At 50.1% G+C, this 16,696-nt stretch overlaps 1 protein-coding gene across 6 annotated transcripts in view; it reads left to right on the top strand.

Annotated features, from left to right (window-relative positions):
- The window catches only part of NFATC2 (nuclear factor of activated T cells 2), a 151,923-nt gene that overhangs the window by 120,131 nt on the left and 15,096 nt on the right, over window positions 1–16,696 (top strand). The gene's annotated exons all lie outside the window — the stretch shown is intronic.

Below are 16,696 nucleotides of genomic sequence, written 5' to 3' on the forward strand. Positions count from 1 at the left end.
GGTGGTTAGTTTCCAAACCTTTGGACAGAGTGGAGGTTCAGTTGCATAAGCCAACAACGTGGAGGATGCCTTCGAAATATCCTGCAGCTGCTTCTTGTAGATTTCTGGAAGTTGATGGTGACTTTTGAATTCTCAGCTTTATTAGATGCCTAAAAAAGAACTGACCCCAAGTTGATTAATGCACTCTCTCCACTTCTCACAGATGGATTGAGTTGTGGTCTGCTTCAGTACTTGGAACAGGGGTGGCCAACTGGTGTTCCACGGGCTGCATTTAGCCTGCAGGTATTTTGTTTGGCCCACACAGTATTTAAAAAAATATTTGGATTAGATGCCAGTGTTTAAAAACCAGGAGATTGCACATAAAAATACAGATTTCCGGCTTTCCTTGGAAAGTCCTAGGGTCTGGCTGTCGGGGCCTCTCGTCCTGCAGAGCGGCTACCAGGAGTCAGAATCAAAGCTGCCCATGTGTAGAGACCACTTCCCCTAGACAGAGCCCGTGCGTGCCCTCGTCCCCACCACTCCCTCTGGTTTCCTACAGATGGATAGTGTGTCCATTGTTACCATCATGCTTGTCAAGGTTTCTCTCTGGACCTGTTAGGCATTTGCATTTATGACCTCTCTTCTGGAAGCTTCTCTCCTATATGTGGCGGTCTAACCCAGCGCCTGGCACACAGTGGGGGCTTTGGAAGTGTTAGCTCCCTCTACCCGTCTTCCTTCCCCCTCCTTGTGGTCAAGAGTAAGATTTTTAAAAACCTTTTATTATGGAATGTTTTGACTATATATAAATACAGAGTACCCAGTGTACCCATGTACCCACCACTCAGCTTGAACTCATGGCCAATCTGGTTTCTTCTGCATCTCCATCATCTACCCATATGTCACGCCCATGTTTCGAAGCAAATCCTAGACATCAAAAATCTGACATATCAAAACCATATCATTTCACGTGTAAAATAGTATGTACCTCTAAAAAAGGGGGGTTTCTGAAAATACTCATGATACCATTATTGTGTATGAAACTTAATGAAAATGCCCTAATATCATGTGTTTCGCCATGAAACTGGATATATCATGAAATATCCAGTTTAAACTTCCATGTATACTTGTCTCATACTTATCATAAAGATATTTTTCTTCTTTATTTTTATTACAGTTTGAATTGGAATTCAGACCAGGCCCACACATTGCACGTGGATGCCTTGGTGTCTAAGTGTTGTAATCTAGAGGTTCTCCCTCAAATAACCTTTAATACATAACTTTAAATAGCATAACCTCTTTTTTGGTTTTATCATTCTTAATATTATTTTGCAATTTATTTGTTGAAAAAAAAACCCCACCAGTTGTTTATCTGTAAAATTTCTCACAGTCTGTCTTTTACCACTTATGTCCTCATGGTGAGGTTTACCATGTTCTTCTGTATTCTGTATTTCCTGTAAATTGGCAGTTGATTCTAGAGGCTTAATTGACTCAGGTTCAATTGTTTTTGGCAAGATTGCTTCACAGGTGGTGGCGTATCCGTCTGTCAGGAAGCACGTGATGTCAGGTTGCCTCTCTCTTGGTGATGTTAGTAGCTGTTGACAGTCAATTAGTTCAATGGTGCATTAATTGCAAAATGGTGATATTCTAATTCTGTCTTCCCTTCCTCTTCTATCAGCTGGAAAACTTCTATAAAGAGAAACTTCCTTTCATCAACAATGGTAGAATTCATATAGAAAAGGCAGGATGAATGCTTGATTCTTTCCCTGTATTTACCAGTTTTTCAGATAATGGGTTGGTTCATTAACATCCTCCAATGGCGATTAATTAGGGTTTGTTTTGTGTGTGTGTGTGTGTGTGTGTGTGTGCGCGCGCGTGCGTGTGTGTGTACCATTATGAACTCATAGATTTAAGCATAATTGATGTTTTAAGATTATAATGGGCTTTTTTCCCCCAATAGTTCCTTTTGTCCTTATCTTTGGATGGGTCTAAATAATATGACTTCCTCTTTCTTTCCACCAGCTTAGCAACGCACTTAGATATTCTGAGGCTTCAGGGAAGAAAGACCTAGGGTTATATCCCCTACATGTGTGACGGGAAGTCATAAAATAGTTGGAGAGCTGGATGGCTGAGGTATTCCTGCAGCATCAGGGAGGCAGGAGGGCATGCCCCTTTCCAGTGAGGGCATAACCTGGAAATAATATATCCCTTCATCTGATACCTCATTGGCCAGAACCTTATCATGTGATCACACTGAGCTGCAGAGGAGGCTGGGAAGTGTAGTTTAAATTTATTTACATTACCCAACCAAGTGCAGAGCTAAAACCTGTTTTATGGAAGGCAGGAAGAATAGACTTGGGTCTCTAAACAGGAAGCATGATCATAATGGGAAACTAGCTCTAAAGGGAGACTGGCTATTTTGTATTCTTTAATATTCTTAGGAATTTATTCCACGAATATTTAATGAATGTGTCCTATGTGCCAAGTGTAATTTTTAGGTCCTGGGGACATAGTGGTGCATGAAACAGATGGAGTCCCTGCCTTCATGGAGCTTCCCTCCTAGTTGGGGAACCAAACCAACAACTAAATATAATTATAATGTCAGCGGGTAATAGTACCCTGAAGAAAATGTTTTTAAAAGGCCTTAAATGTCCAGTTATTGTTGATTCTCCCCAAATTCAGGGAGCCCTTTTCCTCAAGGTCAGCCAAGGAACCCCAAACATTTTCTTTTCTTTTTTTTTCTTTTTGTTTTTACTAAATGTCCCCTGGACAGGGGGAGGGAGAATTGGCACCAATTACGAACCACCAGCCTGAAGGATTTAGTGCTTGATTCTGGTGAAAACAACAGGTTTATAATGTTGAGTGTTGCCCTAACTATATGTTTTCTTGGGAACGAACTGGGGCACCTACTGTAGAAAAATGCCTGTTATTTGTAGGTGGGAGAATTCTTCAAACACTCTGGGTGTGTGAAGCCACCAGGAGCTAGTTTCTTACTATGCACAGTATATTCCCTGGTGACTGACTAGGACAGTGGCTTCGGGGCCAAAAGATGTGTATGTGTAGTCGTCAAAGGAAGCTTAATTTGGGGGTCTGCTTTGCCTTTGGCCTTCGGTGATGCATGTGTGAGAAGCGATTTATAGATTGTCAGATGCCCCACAGATTGTGGGGAGGGCTGGCAGTGTGGACGCTCCTCATTTAGCGTGGCCTTGGCGGCTGGCTGCCTCAGGAAACTGCCATGAGGCACCCTTTTGGGGCCATTTGTCCTCCTGGTTTGCTTCTGGTCACCTAGTGTCCACTCATGCATTCCTCCTTAGAACAGATATTCTCTGAGCACCTACCATGTGCTGGGCTTTGTGCCAGGTGTCAGGACACAGCAGTGAATCCAGTGGAGGAGGCCCCTCCCCTGACAAAGCGCTCTAGGGGGTGAAAGCTGTTAATTAACAATCAACCAATAAAGATTAAGAGTTTCAGATGGGAGTAAGAGCTCTGAATAAAGTAAACAAGGTGATGATAGGGGCGGGAGTAGCTTCAGAGGGTGCAGTCAGGGACAGCCACCCTGAGGAGGTGACCTGGATCTGAGACCTGAAGGAGGAGGTGAAGGAGGGGATTCCAGGCAGAGGGAACAGCACGTGCAAAGGGCCGGAGCTAGGAAGAAGTCTGTGCGGAGGACAGAAAGAGGTCTGGGGTCGCTGAGAGTATGACCAGATGAGTGGAAGGGAGGCTTTGAGGGCAGCCAGACCACATAACGCCTCACAGGCCACAGCCCAACGTTTGGATGTGATTCCAGAGGGAAGGGAAGCTGCTGGTAGGTGGGAGGTTGCCGTGTGAGATGTGTGTTGGCCAGGCCGGCAGGTCCAGGAATAATTAAAACACAACAAGAGTCCCTCCCCCTTAACAAGCACTTTAGGAAGGCAGAGACTGACTGTCCTCTCCACATCAGTCATGAAACCAGGCTGCGGAAAGAGGGAGTAGTTGACTCCGGTCACAGGGCTAGAGGCCCACAGGCTGAGCTGTTGGAGGCACGTGTGTGGGACCGTGATTTAGATTTAGTTCATAAACAGAACGAAGCATTCATCTTGGGCCCTTCCACTCCCTCTGATGAGACCACAGAAAATGGGCTTTCACCCCAGACCTGCCGAACTGACTGCCTCCAGGAATCTCAGATGCCGCTGGGGCTCCTGTGAACTCCTACCCAACCCTGCCCTGTCTCCATGTCCCTTCTCGGTACAGCTGCCTAAGGAATTTGGAGGTGTGACCTTAGGCGAGTTACCTAATGTCTGTGACCTCAATTTCCCCGCCTGTAAAATGGGGACGATAGCAGTGCCCAGGTTTAAATGAGATGATACAGGGAAGGTGTGTTTGACGGAGTCAGCTACATAGGAAGCACCCCATAGAGAGCACTCGTCAGCTTCCTCTGCCCAGGACTGTGGCAATGTCTCAGTCTCTGCCTTTGGGAGGTGACAGCACTTCCTGAATGTCTTCTCACCAGCTCCAGGCCCAGGCCCTCTGCTCAGGCACCACAATGAGCCTTGTGGTCAGAGACCCTGGCCCAGGCCATCCGGGCACCTTGCTGCGTGTGGGGTGCAGGGTGTTGATCTCAGTCTTGTTCAGACCAGCAGATGCCCAGAAACGACCTAAATATTCATAAGATACAGGCACCCAAGGGAATACTGAGCAGCTGGGGACAGGATTAGAAGGGGGACCTTCTCCTGTTCATGTTCTTATACTTTTGGATGATCTCTTCTTTGCCATATGATGTATGACTTAAAAGAAAAAAAAAATTTAAAAGAGATACATTTCAGGTCCTAGAAGTGACCCTAGAGGCTAGTGTGAAAAGAGAGGATTAGAAAGAAAGCTTAGTTCTGCTGAGGGGTGTGTCTCCCACCATTTGGATGTGGAATCGTCCTTGCCCACCCTTCTCAGCTTTGAGTGGATGATGACCTGTGGCTGGGCTAAGATGTTCTGGCCTCTGAACATTTGCTCACACCATAACCTCCACCTGGAGTGCCTCCCCCTCCCTCTCGTGCCTTTTGAAATCGGCCAGCATTTCAAGGCTCTGACAAGCTCAGTTCTCTCTGCAGCTGGAGGGTTTTTCTGTTCCTGTGAGTCCTGGAGACAGGGTCCCTCAATGTTGCTACTTTTCACGTGTGTCTTTCAGGTGTTTCTACACATTTTTTTCTCTGATGCTCAAGTCCAGGTTTCTGGGTGACAAGGACTAATATCTCTGACTTCTCTGTACCACCACTGTCCCCGGGCTGACTTTGCACATAGTAGGCGCTTGACAACATTTGCTCAAAGCCTGGCCCAGGTCCCTGCACATAAGATGCTCTCCAAATCTTGGTGGGGTTGAATGAATATCCAAGAATAAAATGGAAATCATCATACACTGCCTCGTGTTTTAAAGGATTTAAAGCTGTTCCTCATCAAACAACGCTAATACTTATTTTTAAATAATTGGAAGAGCAGCTAATGCGTAGGTGCTACTTATTGCATACTAGGTACTCTCTGAAGACTTCACTGTATTAATTAATTTAATCCTCACAACAGCACCATGAAGCAAGTACTATTATTATTCCCATTTTATAGATGAGGACACTATAGTCCAGAGAGGTTAAGTAACTGGCCCAAGGTCACACAGCCAGTGAGTAAATTTGTAGGTGTTCATTATGTAGGTGTTTTTGAGGAAAGAGGCCACACATTTCCTGGTCCTGGAATTCAGGCCTCAGCAGGACAGCTTTGGAACCTAGGACTGGGAGCTTTTCAAAAGGACTGAAGAAAAGTTTGAGAGGCATAGGGGAATGTGTGTGTGGGGGAGGGGTGGGATGAGGGCTGAGGGACATAAGCTGTGGGAAGATAGAGGGATAAACTTCTAAATACAGGAAGGGTACTGCAAAAATGAAGTGATAAGTGTTTAATGAAATGCCTGTAAACATAAGATGTCAGCCAGTCACCTTCAACCTTTATAGCAATATTTAAATTATATTTACTGTGAGCAAATGGGGGTATTTCAGTTGCTTGGCATGATCTGGCCTGTAGTTTCCAGAAGTACAGGTGTGGGGACAGAGCCCCGGAAAGCAGTTTCCAGGCTCTCGGCCTCACATAGAAAGGTGCTGGCTCAGGTAGTAAATGGCCATCAACTGTGATTGGATGGCCATCAGCTGTGGCTAGTTGGCCGTCAGCTGTGACCAGTGAGCCATTGCCCACTAATATAACTGCTGTGGCTACACTAGCAGGAAAATGGGGGCTAGCAAGAAGATGGCGGCTGAGCCTGCAAGCTGAGCAGTGAGGGTTGCGAATTGTGTGGCTCCTGTTTCCTGTTTCTCCAAACCAGCCACCAGCGAGAGTATAGCGGTATGACTCCCCCATCTATGGCTCCATGGGTATTCCTTTTTGGCCTCACCATATCCTGTGTTCTTGTGTGGGGAGTGGGAGCTGAGACCCCGCAGGCCACCCCTCACGACAAATGGCGCAGCGAGCAGGGTACAGTGTCGGCCAAAGCTCTCCGAAGGGCGGTGGAGCAGTTTGTGCATATGAACACTCAGTCTCAGGAAGACCCGGAGGAGCAGCTGCCGGAGAGCTGGACCCCCGTGGAGGGGTGGGAAGACGTGGATGGTTCCCCAACCAACATAGGCCGGAGAAAGCCAAGGTCGTTGTGGCCCTGTGGGCTGGGAAGTGCTTGCGGAGGCAGCCCGGATGCAGGACTTGTAGTCCCAGGAGGAAACGCTTGCTGAGTCCTCCATGGGAGATGAGGGTGAGATCAAGGTCGTCTCTCACCCCTAGAACAGCCCTGGCGAATGACTGTGGACTATGGGGAATGGGTGTTATCCCTAATTTAATGGACCGCTTGACTGTTTGCTTGGGAACATACCACCATGTGGTGGAACTGGGGGATATTTGCTTTTGTGTCTTGACCAGCCACCATAGAGAATATGTAAGCACCTTGACTGAGAGCCCTGGCTGAGTCCAGAGAGAGTGGCAGTGCCCTGAGAGGCCCTGGCTGCGCCCGGGGAGATTGGTGGTACCCTAAGAAGCCCAGGAAGTCTGGCTGTGCCCAGAAGCACTGGTGGTGCCCTGAGAAACCCTGGCTGTGCCCAGAGAGCCTGGCTGTGTCCAGGATACTGCATTCACCTCCAGGCTCCTCGCACAGGGCCCCTTTCGGAAGATGCTTGTCGCGTAGATTGTGAGGCGAGAGCCTGTAGGGGTGAAGTGTGGGGACAGAGCTCCAGAAAGCAGTTTCCAGACTCTCACCCTCACATACCCGTGGACGGTTCCCCAACCAACATAGGCCGGAGAAAGCCAAGGACATTGCGGCCCTGTGGGCTGGGAAGTGAGGCACAGGGCCGCCCGATGCAGGACTTGTAGTCCCAGGAGGAAACGCTTGCTGAGTCCTCCGTGGGAGATGAGGGTGAGGTCAAGGTCGTCTCTCACCCCCAGGACAGCCCTGGCGAATGACTGTGGACTATGGGGAATGGGTGTTATCCCTAATTTAATGGATTGCTTGACTGTTTGCTTGGGAATATATGTGGTGGAACTGGCGGATGTTTGCTTTTGTGTCTTAACCGGCCACCATAGAGAATATATAAGCACCTTGACTGAGAGCTCTGGCTGAGTCCAGAGAGAGTAGCAGTGCCCTGAGAGGCCCTGGCTGTGCCCGGGGAGACTGGTGGTACCCTAAGAAGCCCAGGAAGTCTGGCTGTGCCCAGAAGGACTGGTGGTGCCCTGAGAAACCCTGGCTGTGTCCGGGGAGACTGGTGGTACCCTAAGAAGCCCAGGAAGTCTGGCCGTGCCCAGAAGGACTGGTGGTGCCCTGAGAAACCCTGGCTGTGTCCAGGATATTGCATTCACCTCCAGGCTCCTCGCACAGGGCCCCTCGCGGAAGACGCTTGTCGCGTAGATTGTGAGGCGAGAGCCTGTAGGTGTGGAGTGTGGGGACAGAGCCCCAGAAAGCAGTTTCCAGGCTCTCACTCTCACATAGAAAGGTGCTCACTAAGGTAGTAAATGGCCATCAACTGTGATTGGATGGCCACCAGCTGTGGTTAGTTGGCTGTCAGCTGTAACCAGTGAGCCATTGGCCACTAATATAACTGCCATGGCTACACCTGCAGAAAAATGGGGGCTAGCAAGAATATGGTGGCTGAGCCTGAAAGCGGCGCAATGAGGGTTGAGAATTGTGTGGCTCCTGTTTCGTTTCTCCAACCCAGCCGCCAGCCAGCGAGAGTATAGTGGTATGACTCCCCTACCTATGGCTCCGTGGGTGTTCCTTTTTGGCATAGCCATATCCTGCATTCTTATGTGGGGAGCGGGAGCTGAGACCCCGCAGGCCGCCCGGCACGGCACATGGCGCAGTGAGCAGGGTCTCCCGCCTGACTCCCCGTATGACAAAAGGTGCTGGGCTCCTTGAATGTCCTGCTGGGGATTTGTGAGGTCACAGCAAAGGACCCACACCTCTGCCTGAATGACTCAGGGAGGCTCCAGCTGGTCCCTGGGCCCCTTCTCATCGCTGTGCTCTCCGGGCCTCAAACTGTCCAATGGACTGGACAGAGGCAGAGGCTGAACACCAGGCTGGGGCAGGCTCTCAAAAATGTGCTGGCCGCTAGGCCCACTAGAAAATCAACTTCTCGCCTCCAGCCAGCAGCCCTGCCCAGGACCCGGCCATCCCGAGGTTGTTGTGACAGCAAAACCCAGTGCCATGGAAACGGTTGTGCAACCCCAGGAGCAGGCTGCCTAGAGAGCAGGGCAGGCCCTCTCAGCTGGGTGCTTCATTATGTCTCTGCTCCCATCCCCTTGTTATTCTGTTGTGCTTGGCGGGGGCTTGCTTTGGACGCAGAAGCGCTGCTTTTGCAGGGAGACCTGCAAGCTCGCTCCCTCTTTTCATGCCAAGAGGCCAGTACAGCTGGCACACGTGCCCCCTATTCCAGCCGCTGCCATCCAGCTCCCTTTCCTTCTGAAGATAGCGTCCCCATGGGTCTAGCTGGTGGAGAACGTGAAGTGTTCGGGGACACCCGAATGGGCATCCAAGCTGGCCCAGGCTGCCTTCTGTAAAGAGCAGTGTTCGCATCCCAGGCTCTGCCAGGGCTCTCCCTGCCTGGCCAGCGGGGCCTCCCTCCCTCCTGCTGTGGTTCCAGGCGTTTCTGGGGGTGGAAAACAGAAACCAGCCCTGTGTTTTTCAGGCTGCCAGGCTTCTGAGAAATTCATGCCTCAGCCCAGGAACTGGAACTCCCTCTGCCCATCCCTGGCCCCTTTCAGAGAAGAGGGTACCTGCTCCCTCCTAGCTGGCTTTCTAGTCTGCTCTGATTAGGAAGAAGGTTCTGGGGATGGTCTTTTGCCCCCTCTGCAGTTGCCACCCCTTTGGTCACCGGCCCCAACCCCATCCCAATACCCCCAGCTGTTTGATGCCAGAATTCGGGTCCCAGGCTCACCCCAAGATGGCCTATTGGTCCATGTCTGTGGCCAGGCCTACCCTGGAGAGATTTTCCTAAATTCAAACTGTAGATCACAGCCCTGGGGCACCTGCTGCTCTGAGGGAGTTCTTAGCCTTTCAGGGTCCCCTCTGTGTGGCTGGGGGCAGGAAGAGGGGCAGGAAGGAAAGCAGTGTGTTTAAAGTAATTCCAGCTGAAATGGATGTGGCTGATGAGAATGGAGCCCCTCCTGTGGGTGCTGCAAATTCCAGCCAATGGGTCTCTTAGGGAGAAATGGAATGGGGTGTTTTCACGTGGACATTTCAGTAAGTTTGGCATCCTGGCCCAAATTTCTTCCACTTTAGTCAGATCCGCTCAACACATTTGCTGAGTGCCTACTATGTGCCTGGCAGAAAACACGTCAAAGAGCATTGATTTAGTAACTTGCATTGTGGTTTGTAACATGGCCATGTGTGTGGTTTGTGTGTCTGCATGTGTGCACACGTGCACAAAGAAACAGCCCACACACTGGTATGGGCGGGAGAAATAAGTTGGCCCAGTCAGGTCCTCCTTGAACTTCAATGGTTAACTCTGATCATTTTAGGCCTGAACAAAAAGCTTCTGTCTTTACATTAAACCAATGTTTATGGGCGAGGCAGGAGAGCAGGGTGACATGGTTCTAAGTTTGCACTCTGGAATCAGTGCCTGCATTTCAATCCTGGCTCAGCCACCTGCCGGCTATGCAACTCTGAGCAAGTCCCTTCAGCTCCCTGAGCCTTGGTCTACCCAACCACAAAATGGGAATAAAAATAACACCTACTTATGGCCTTGTGTACATGGAATGATGAATGCTTGTAGATTTCTTAGGACAGGACCTGGCACAGAGAAAGGGCTCAGTACGCACCAGCCACCAGCATTATTTATCGACATCTGTGACCAGCCAGGCACATGGATAGGTGCTGATTGTTTCCAGACTTTTCCTCTTTGCTGTTACAGACAGTGCATTCTAGAGTGTTCTTTCTCTGTCTCCTGGTGCATGCACACAGAGGACTTTCTGTAGGGTGGAATTTACCTGCAGGGGGAATTGCTTGGTCACTGGGCGTACATATCTGCCACTTCAGGAGACAATACCAGATTGTCTCCCAAAGTGGTTGTACCTGTTTATACTCCCATCAGGGACACGGAAGTAGCTGCCTAGCTCTCCATCCCAACGTTTGATGCTGTAAGATTTTCTAATTGTTTCATGTAGCGTGTGTGTGAAATGGTATCTTTTGATGAACAGAAACTTTTAATGTCGTTAGATTTATTTTCAGAAAGTCTGGAGCTTTTTGAGTATAGTTGGGGACAGTGCTACCCCAAATGTGTCATTGCACTGGCACCATCAGTGTCACTTAAGAGCTTGTTAGAAAGACCCACTAAAGGAGAAACGCCAGGGGTGGGGCCCAGCAATCTGCACTTTTACAAACCCTCCAGGTGATGCTGGAGTCTTCAAGTCTCAAGTACCAGTTTAGGAAATCTTTTTTATCCTGATGTCATAAAGAGCTGCTTCTCTATTTTCTTCCAAATACGGGACAGGCTTACCTTTCACACTTAAGTTTGTAATCCACCTGGAATTGATTTTTTTGTGTCCAGTTTGAGGCAAGGTTCTGATTTCATTGTTTTCCATATGGGTAACTAGTGGTCCCAGGCCATCTATTGATGGTCCATCCTTCCCCACGGGCCTGTAATCCACCGGTGTGGGAGATATCATTTCCTGAGAAGTGTGGGCCTCTTCCTGGTCTCTCGGCTTTGTTCCACAGATGAGTTTGTCACTAGCGACAATGCTTAGTGGCGGCAGCTTTGTAGGTGTTCTTGATTTCTGGTCGGTTTGGTCACCAGTTTGTTGTTCCCTAGAAGTGTCATGGATATTCTCAGCTTTTTGCTTTTCTGTGGACATGTTAGAATGAGCTCTCAGGCTCCAAAGAGTGGTGTTGAATTTTTATCTCAACTTTAGGTTGTTGAATCTCTAGCTCAAATGGAGAAAAATGGACATTGCACAGTATTGAGTTTTTGTAGGGTTTTTCTTTTCGTAACAGAAGGAAAAACATAGAGCCACCTCTCACAGGGCTTGCTTGCTGTCATTCCTGGCCACTGACCCTGCTTCATGGGCTGGGATGTACCTGACGAGCTCGTGACGGCCCTGCCTCCCGCCAGCCCCTCAAAACTTGGTGGTCTCAGTGGATATGATGGGGACTTGGATTAGAAAGGCTGACCCTCCCATTTCTAAGCATCTCCGGTTTCCTAAGGATACGTTACTCTTAAAAGCTGCCTCCTGCTAAGGAAAGTCTTTTCATGGGTAATTTCTAGCCACGTCCCAGTTGGCATTCTGAAATGGCCTCAGGACAGAGATGTTCACAAATGGAGAAATGTCCCCTCCGTTAAGTCAAACCAAGGTTTAGGGTTCCAGATACCACCATCCTTGTCTCAGCCCCAGTTGCGGCATGGTTTAACATGCCTGCTGTGTGCTATGCTTCATGCCAGGTGCTCGGGAGGGGGGGACACTTCAGAGCCAGGATTTCACTAGTCAGGGAAGGACCCAGGCGGGTGAAAGCTCGGAGGGCCTGGCTTCTCCATGTGACAGCAAAGCATGATTTCTCAGTTTCTGTTGGGATCTATCTGCTCCAGAGATAAGCATACTTATAGCGTCCACATCTTGCCATGATGAAGTCGGTACTGAGTTGCCAATACCCAGAGGCCACAGTTTGTGTATTCCTTTGTTCCTTCTTTCACTCCATCATTCATTCATCCAACAGCTGTTTATTATTCACTGTTGAGGACACTCAGAGTCGCTGCCCTCGTTGAGCTCACAGTCTAAACATAAATGATAAAACCAGGTAGAGCTAAGTGCTATGAAAAAAGGTAAAACAGAGTGGAGGGGGATAGTGGTTGGTGACGTGGAGGTCTGCTACTCTAGTAAGGGAAGCGTCCCGGAGGAGGTGACATTTGAGCAGAGATCTCAAAAAGAGAGCCTTGCAAATATCTAAGGAAAGAGCATCCTAGGTAGAAAGAACAGCAAATGCAAAGGCCCTGGGATGTGAGTATGCTTGGCGTGTTTAGAGAGTAGGAAGGAAGGCTGGGGGCACCAGAGGACAGTGAGGAGGAGAAGTACATAGTCATCGATCTTAAAGGAGTGACTTTCCCGAGGCCAACTGGGATCCCTGGGTCCCAGCAATGGGTTGTGTGAGGCTGGTGAAAATCCATCAAAATGGGATTCTGAGTAGGAGGCCAGCAGGTGTCCATGGCACCCAGGCTCCTGCTGTGGACAGCTGTGATCCAGTGGCCATGCACCCCTGTCACCCTTTGGGATAACCTGATTTTCCCATGAGACAGGACCCCGACTATGGAGGTTAAGAGGGTTCTACTTCCTTTGGAGAGAGGGTGCCTTCTGTGCTCAGCAGATGGCCACCAGAGCCTCCTGCCAGATTCAGAGTGACACCATGGAAGGCTTGGGTTCCCTTGGGTTGCTGGTGGTTTTGTGGGGAGTGGGCTTAAACTTCCCCTTCAGGAGACTATTGCTAACAAAAGTGAGCTGGGAGGCCTCCAGTCTTCTGGAGAAGCTGTGATCTGTCTCTGAATCCCAGGCCGTGGCTGTTTTCCAAGTCTTGTGATACACCCAATGCACCAGCGCAGCTCCCCTTTTAGGGATGGAGCTGGGCCTTGGCGTCATGGTCCCAAGGGGCCAAGCCCCTCTTGGCTTCTTAAATCTCATCCCCCATGTTAACTAGAGTGAACAACATGTGGGTTAGCTCAGCCCCATTTTTCCTCACATACTATATGGGGGAGTTTTACTGTGTAACCCTGATAAAAGTGAGGGCCTGCCAAGGAGTCTTTGTTCAGAGTTGAATTCAGAGAAGCAGGTTCTGGCTGCCAGACAGTAATTGCAGAATTCCCATCTTCAGAGAGCTTGAGCCAGGCTGTGTAGGTTTGAACCAAGCTTTGCTGCTTAGTAGCTGCCTAACTGGGGTATGTGACCTAATCTCTCTGAACCTCAGTTTCCACATCTATAAAGTGGGGGACAGTCAGTCTCTACTTGGTGGAATTACTGTGAGGATTAAATACACATATGCAGAGTGCTTTATAGAAAGTGCCATTAATATGTAAAGTAATCCAAGGATAAGTCTGCTTCATCAGGACATTTCATCTACAACGAAGAAAACAGCTGACAGAAAGAGTCTTAGCCAAAAGCAGTTTATCATTTGGAACATCACAGGAGGTTGGGGTGGGGGGAAGTTTCTGGGTTGGTGCAACTCTTTGATGACGGATCCAGGATCCAGGATCCTGCCCTCCCCACCCCCACCCACCACCACCACCACCACCACTTCCTTGAGTGACAACAGCATCTCCCTCACAGATACCCAGTGACCTCGGTAGTTCCAAGCGTCACTTCCTCACACTCCAACATCCAAAGCAGGCTCGCTCGCGGTACCTTCAGCCCACGCCGACTTCTCCTATTGTGTGTTTAGTCAGAGCTGCACCCTGTGTGCATCTGGCTGCAGAGGCCAGGGACGCAAGTCATGGGCACGTGTGACGTCTTGGATTTGCCGGGAAGGACAGGGCCATTGGCCTTTGGGGAGGCTGCAGCAGTGGCTGCCACAAGAGCCCTGGTGCCCGATGCAAAGTCTGTGTCTCCTCTCCCCTTTCTCGCACACCCCACAACTGTCCCCCAGTCCACCCCCCCACCCGGTGCCACCTCCTCCCATCTCTTCCTTTGTCCCACCCACGTGTCCTTTTCCCTCTTTCCCCGCCCCTCCCTGCTGTGGTCCTATTTACTCTGTCCCTTCTCCTAACTGTAGCCTAAAAACTCCAGGAAGCAGACTGGCTCTCTGAGGGTGAAAGGGGGCCGGGGGGCACCCACGTGGATAACACGGCTCACTGGCATTGCTGAGGGTGCATGGCCTCCGTTCTGTCATGTTCCCTCTGTTTCAATGGCTGCCAACGTGGCCAACAACCTTCCGGCTAGGATGCCAGACCAACTCCTCAAGACCGTCAAAAGCCAGACTTAACTGGGCAAGTTCTGGTTAAGTCCGATCAGTTAGGGGTTTGTGATTTCTTCATTCTCTCCACCATCCCTCCATGAAATATTTACTGAGCACCTACTATGTGCTGGGCCCTGTCCTGGTGGTGGGGATGTGGCAGTGAATGAGGTCCCTCCCCTCACGGGGCTATTACAACCTAGTGAGGGGTTGACATCACCATGTCATGGGCTTCAAGATACAGGGTCCTTGTAGCCTGAGCCATGGTACCCACTCCCCCAAACCAGGGTCCATCGCCCTGCTAACCATGTGCAACCAAAAGGCTGTGCCTGGACTAGTGTACTAGGTTCACCCTGATCCATCTAATGCCAAGCTTCTGTAAACACTGGCACGTGCCAACAGAATGGTGGGGGGGGGTCACAAAGGACATGTTTATGTGACAGCGTGGGGCCTATGCAGAAGGTGCCCACTAAATATTGCATCATCGGCTTGGGCATGTTCTTTAGGAACTGTGGAGATGAACGTGGCCACCTGCCTCCCGTCCTTCCAAGTGGCATCCCCGTGAAGGCTTTGAGGAGCAGCTGTCTGCTTCCTTCCCTCAGGCACTGCTCTCGGCCCCTTGATGGAGTCACATTGCATGTAAATTGGGCGTTCTGAATTATGAAGGTTCATGGTGGAGGGTGGGGATGATGCTGGGGTTGGGGCCCCCAGGAAACTCAGTTTGGGGCTGTGCCCTGTCTCGTGTTGCCTGACTGGAGTAGGGTGACTATGTCTCCCTGGAGGCTAGCTCAGAGCAGGTGACTTCCGCTTGCCACCTTGGAGCTTGGCGCCTTCCTGGCTGCAAGCTCATGTGCCTTCGCCATCTGCCAGCAACATGCCCTCCAACCAGTTAGCACCTCAGCTTCTTACTCGAAACCAGAGCCTCAGAACTGCCATGTTTACTCATCCCGAGAGCTGGGGACAGTTTGGGACGCAGCGTGGCGCATTTTTCTCGTAAACTCCCAGGTCTTGCTGGTAAGACGTCTGGGTGGCTGGGTGCTGTGCGGGCCTGCTGCCTGGGCTGGCTTCCGGAGGCCTCTGGTTTGCAGAGTGTTGGTGACTCAGAGGGCTCTTGTGCATGCTGCTGGCCCAGGGCAGCCAGTGCACCGTGCAGGGTGGCCGGGGAGGGGCCCCTCTCGGCAGGATGTGAAAATGCATCTCTGAGAGCATGGCTGACCTCAGACCCACCCACTCTGAAAATGCAGAAATAGCTTCCAAGGTGAAAGTGCTTTGGTGAAAGAGGGTGGCCTGGCCGTCAGTCAGTTCAGTCTGCTAACCAAATGTTCTCTGTGTGGTGGGCTCATACGCACTAACCCTGAAATCATGACCCTGCTGCTAGCGTGGGTTTTGGTAGCTTGGCATTGTGCCAGCTGTACCCATCGCACAACATCTGAGAGACGCATTATTATTCCCAGTTTACAGATAACAATACTGAGGCTCTAGCAGTTGAATGATCGGCTTACGTTCCCTCAGTGAATGTGGAGTTCTTTACTAGGAGCCAGATGCTGAAGCACCGGTCAGGTGTGGACCCATTGATTCCCTCTAAAATTGTCAGTAACAATTATTGGCCACTTTTTACCCGGCAGTGTGGAGAAGGTCAGGGCTTGCCTCAAGTCCACGGCAGGACGTGGTTGCCTGGGACTTGGCCCCCCCGCTCTGCCCCGGCAGTCTGGCTCCCAACTGTGTATTTCCTTATGACTTGGCCCCTGGGGGATGCGAGCCCCCCACCACTGTGCTGTTTGTTAAAACCCTACCACGGACCAGAGATGTGACCTTGGGCAAGTCACTTAACCTTGGTTGCTTGGCTGGCAGGTGCCTGCCATATGAACATAAATGGAGATATTAGGGAAGAATGTACTTTTTCAGAACAGTGCTTATGGGACTGTCAGAGCTCAGGATGCCATAATAGAATTTCCCTGATTGAGTGGCAGCTTAAACAATAGAAATTAATTTTCTCAACAGTTCTGGAGGCTGGAAGTCTGAGATTGGGGTGCCAGCATGGTTCTGGTGAGAGCCCTCTTCAGATGGACACCTCGCTGTGCTCTCATATTGGGGGGGGGGGGGGAGAGAGAGAGAGAGAGAGAGAGAGAGAGAGAAAAAACAAGCAAACAAACCAACTCTCTGGTATCTCTTCTTATCAGGGCACTAATCCCATCACGAGGACCCCACCCTCAAGGCCTTCCATAAACCTAATCACATCCCAAATGCCCTGTAACCAAATACTATAGCAGGGCCTGTATAGGTGAATGGTTTGATCAAAGGTCTGAGTCA

The sequence above is a fragment of the Rhinolophus sinicus genome, linkage group LG13 (genome assembly GCF_036562045.2).
Source record: "Rhinolophus sinicus isolate RSC01 linkage group LG13, ASM3656204v1, whole genome shotgun sequence".
In the NCBI taxonomy this organism is placed as follows: domain Eukaryota; kingdom Metazoa; phylum Chordata; class Mammalia; order Chiroptera; family Rhinolophidae; genus Rhinolophus; species Rhinolophus sinicus.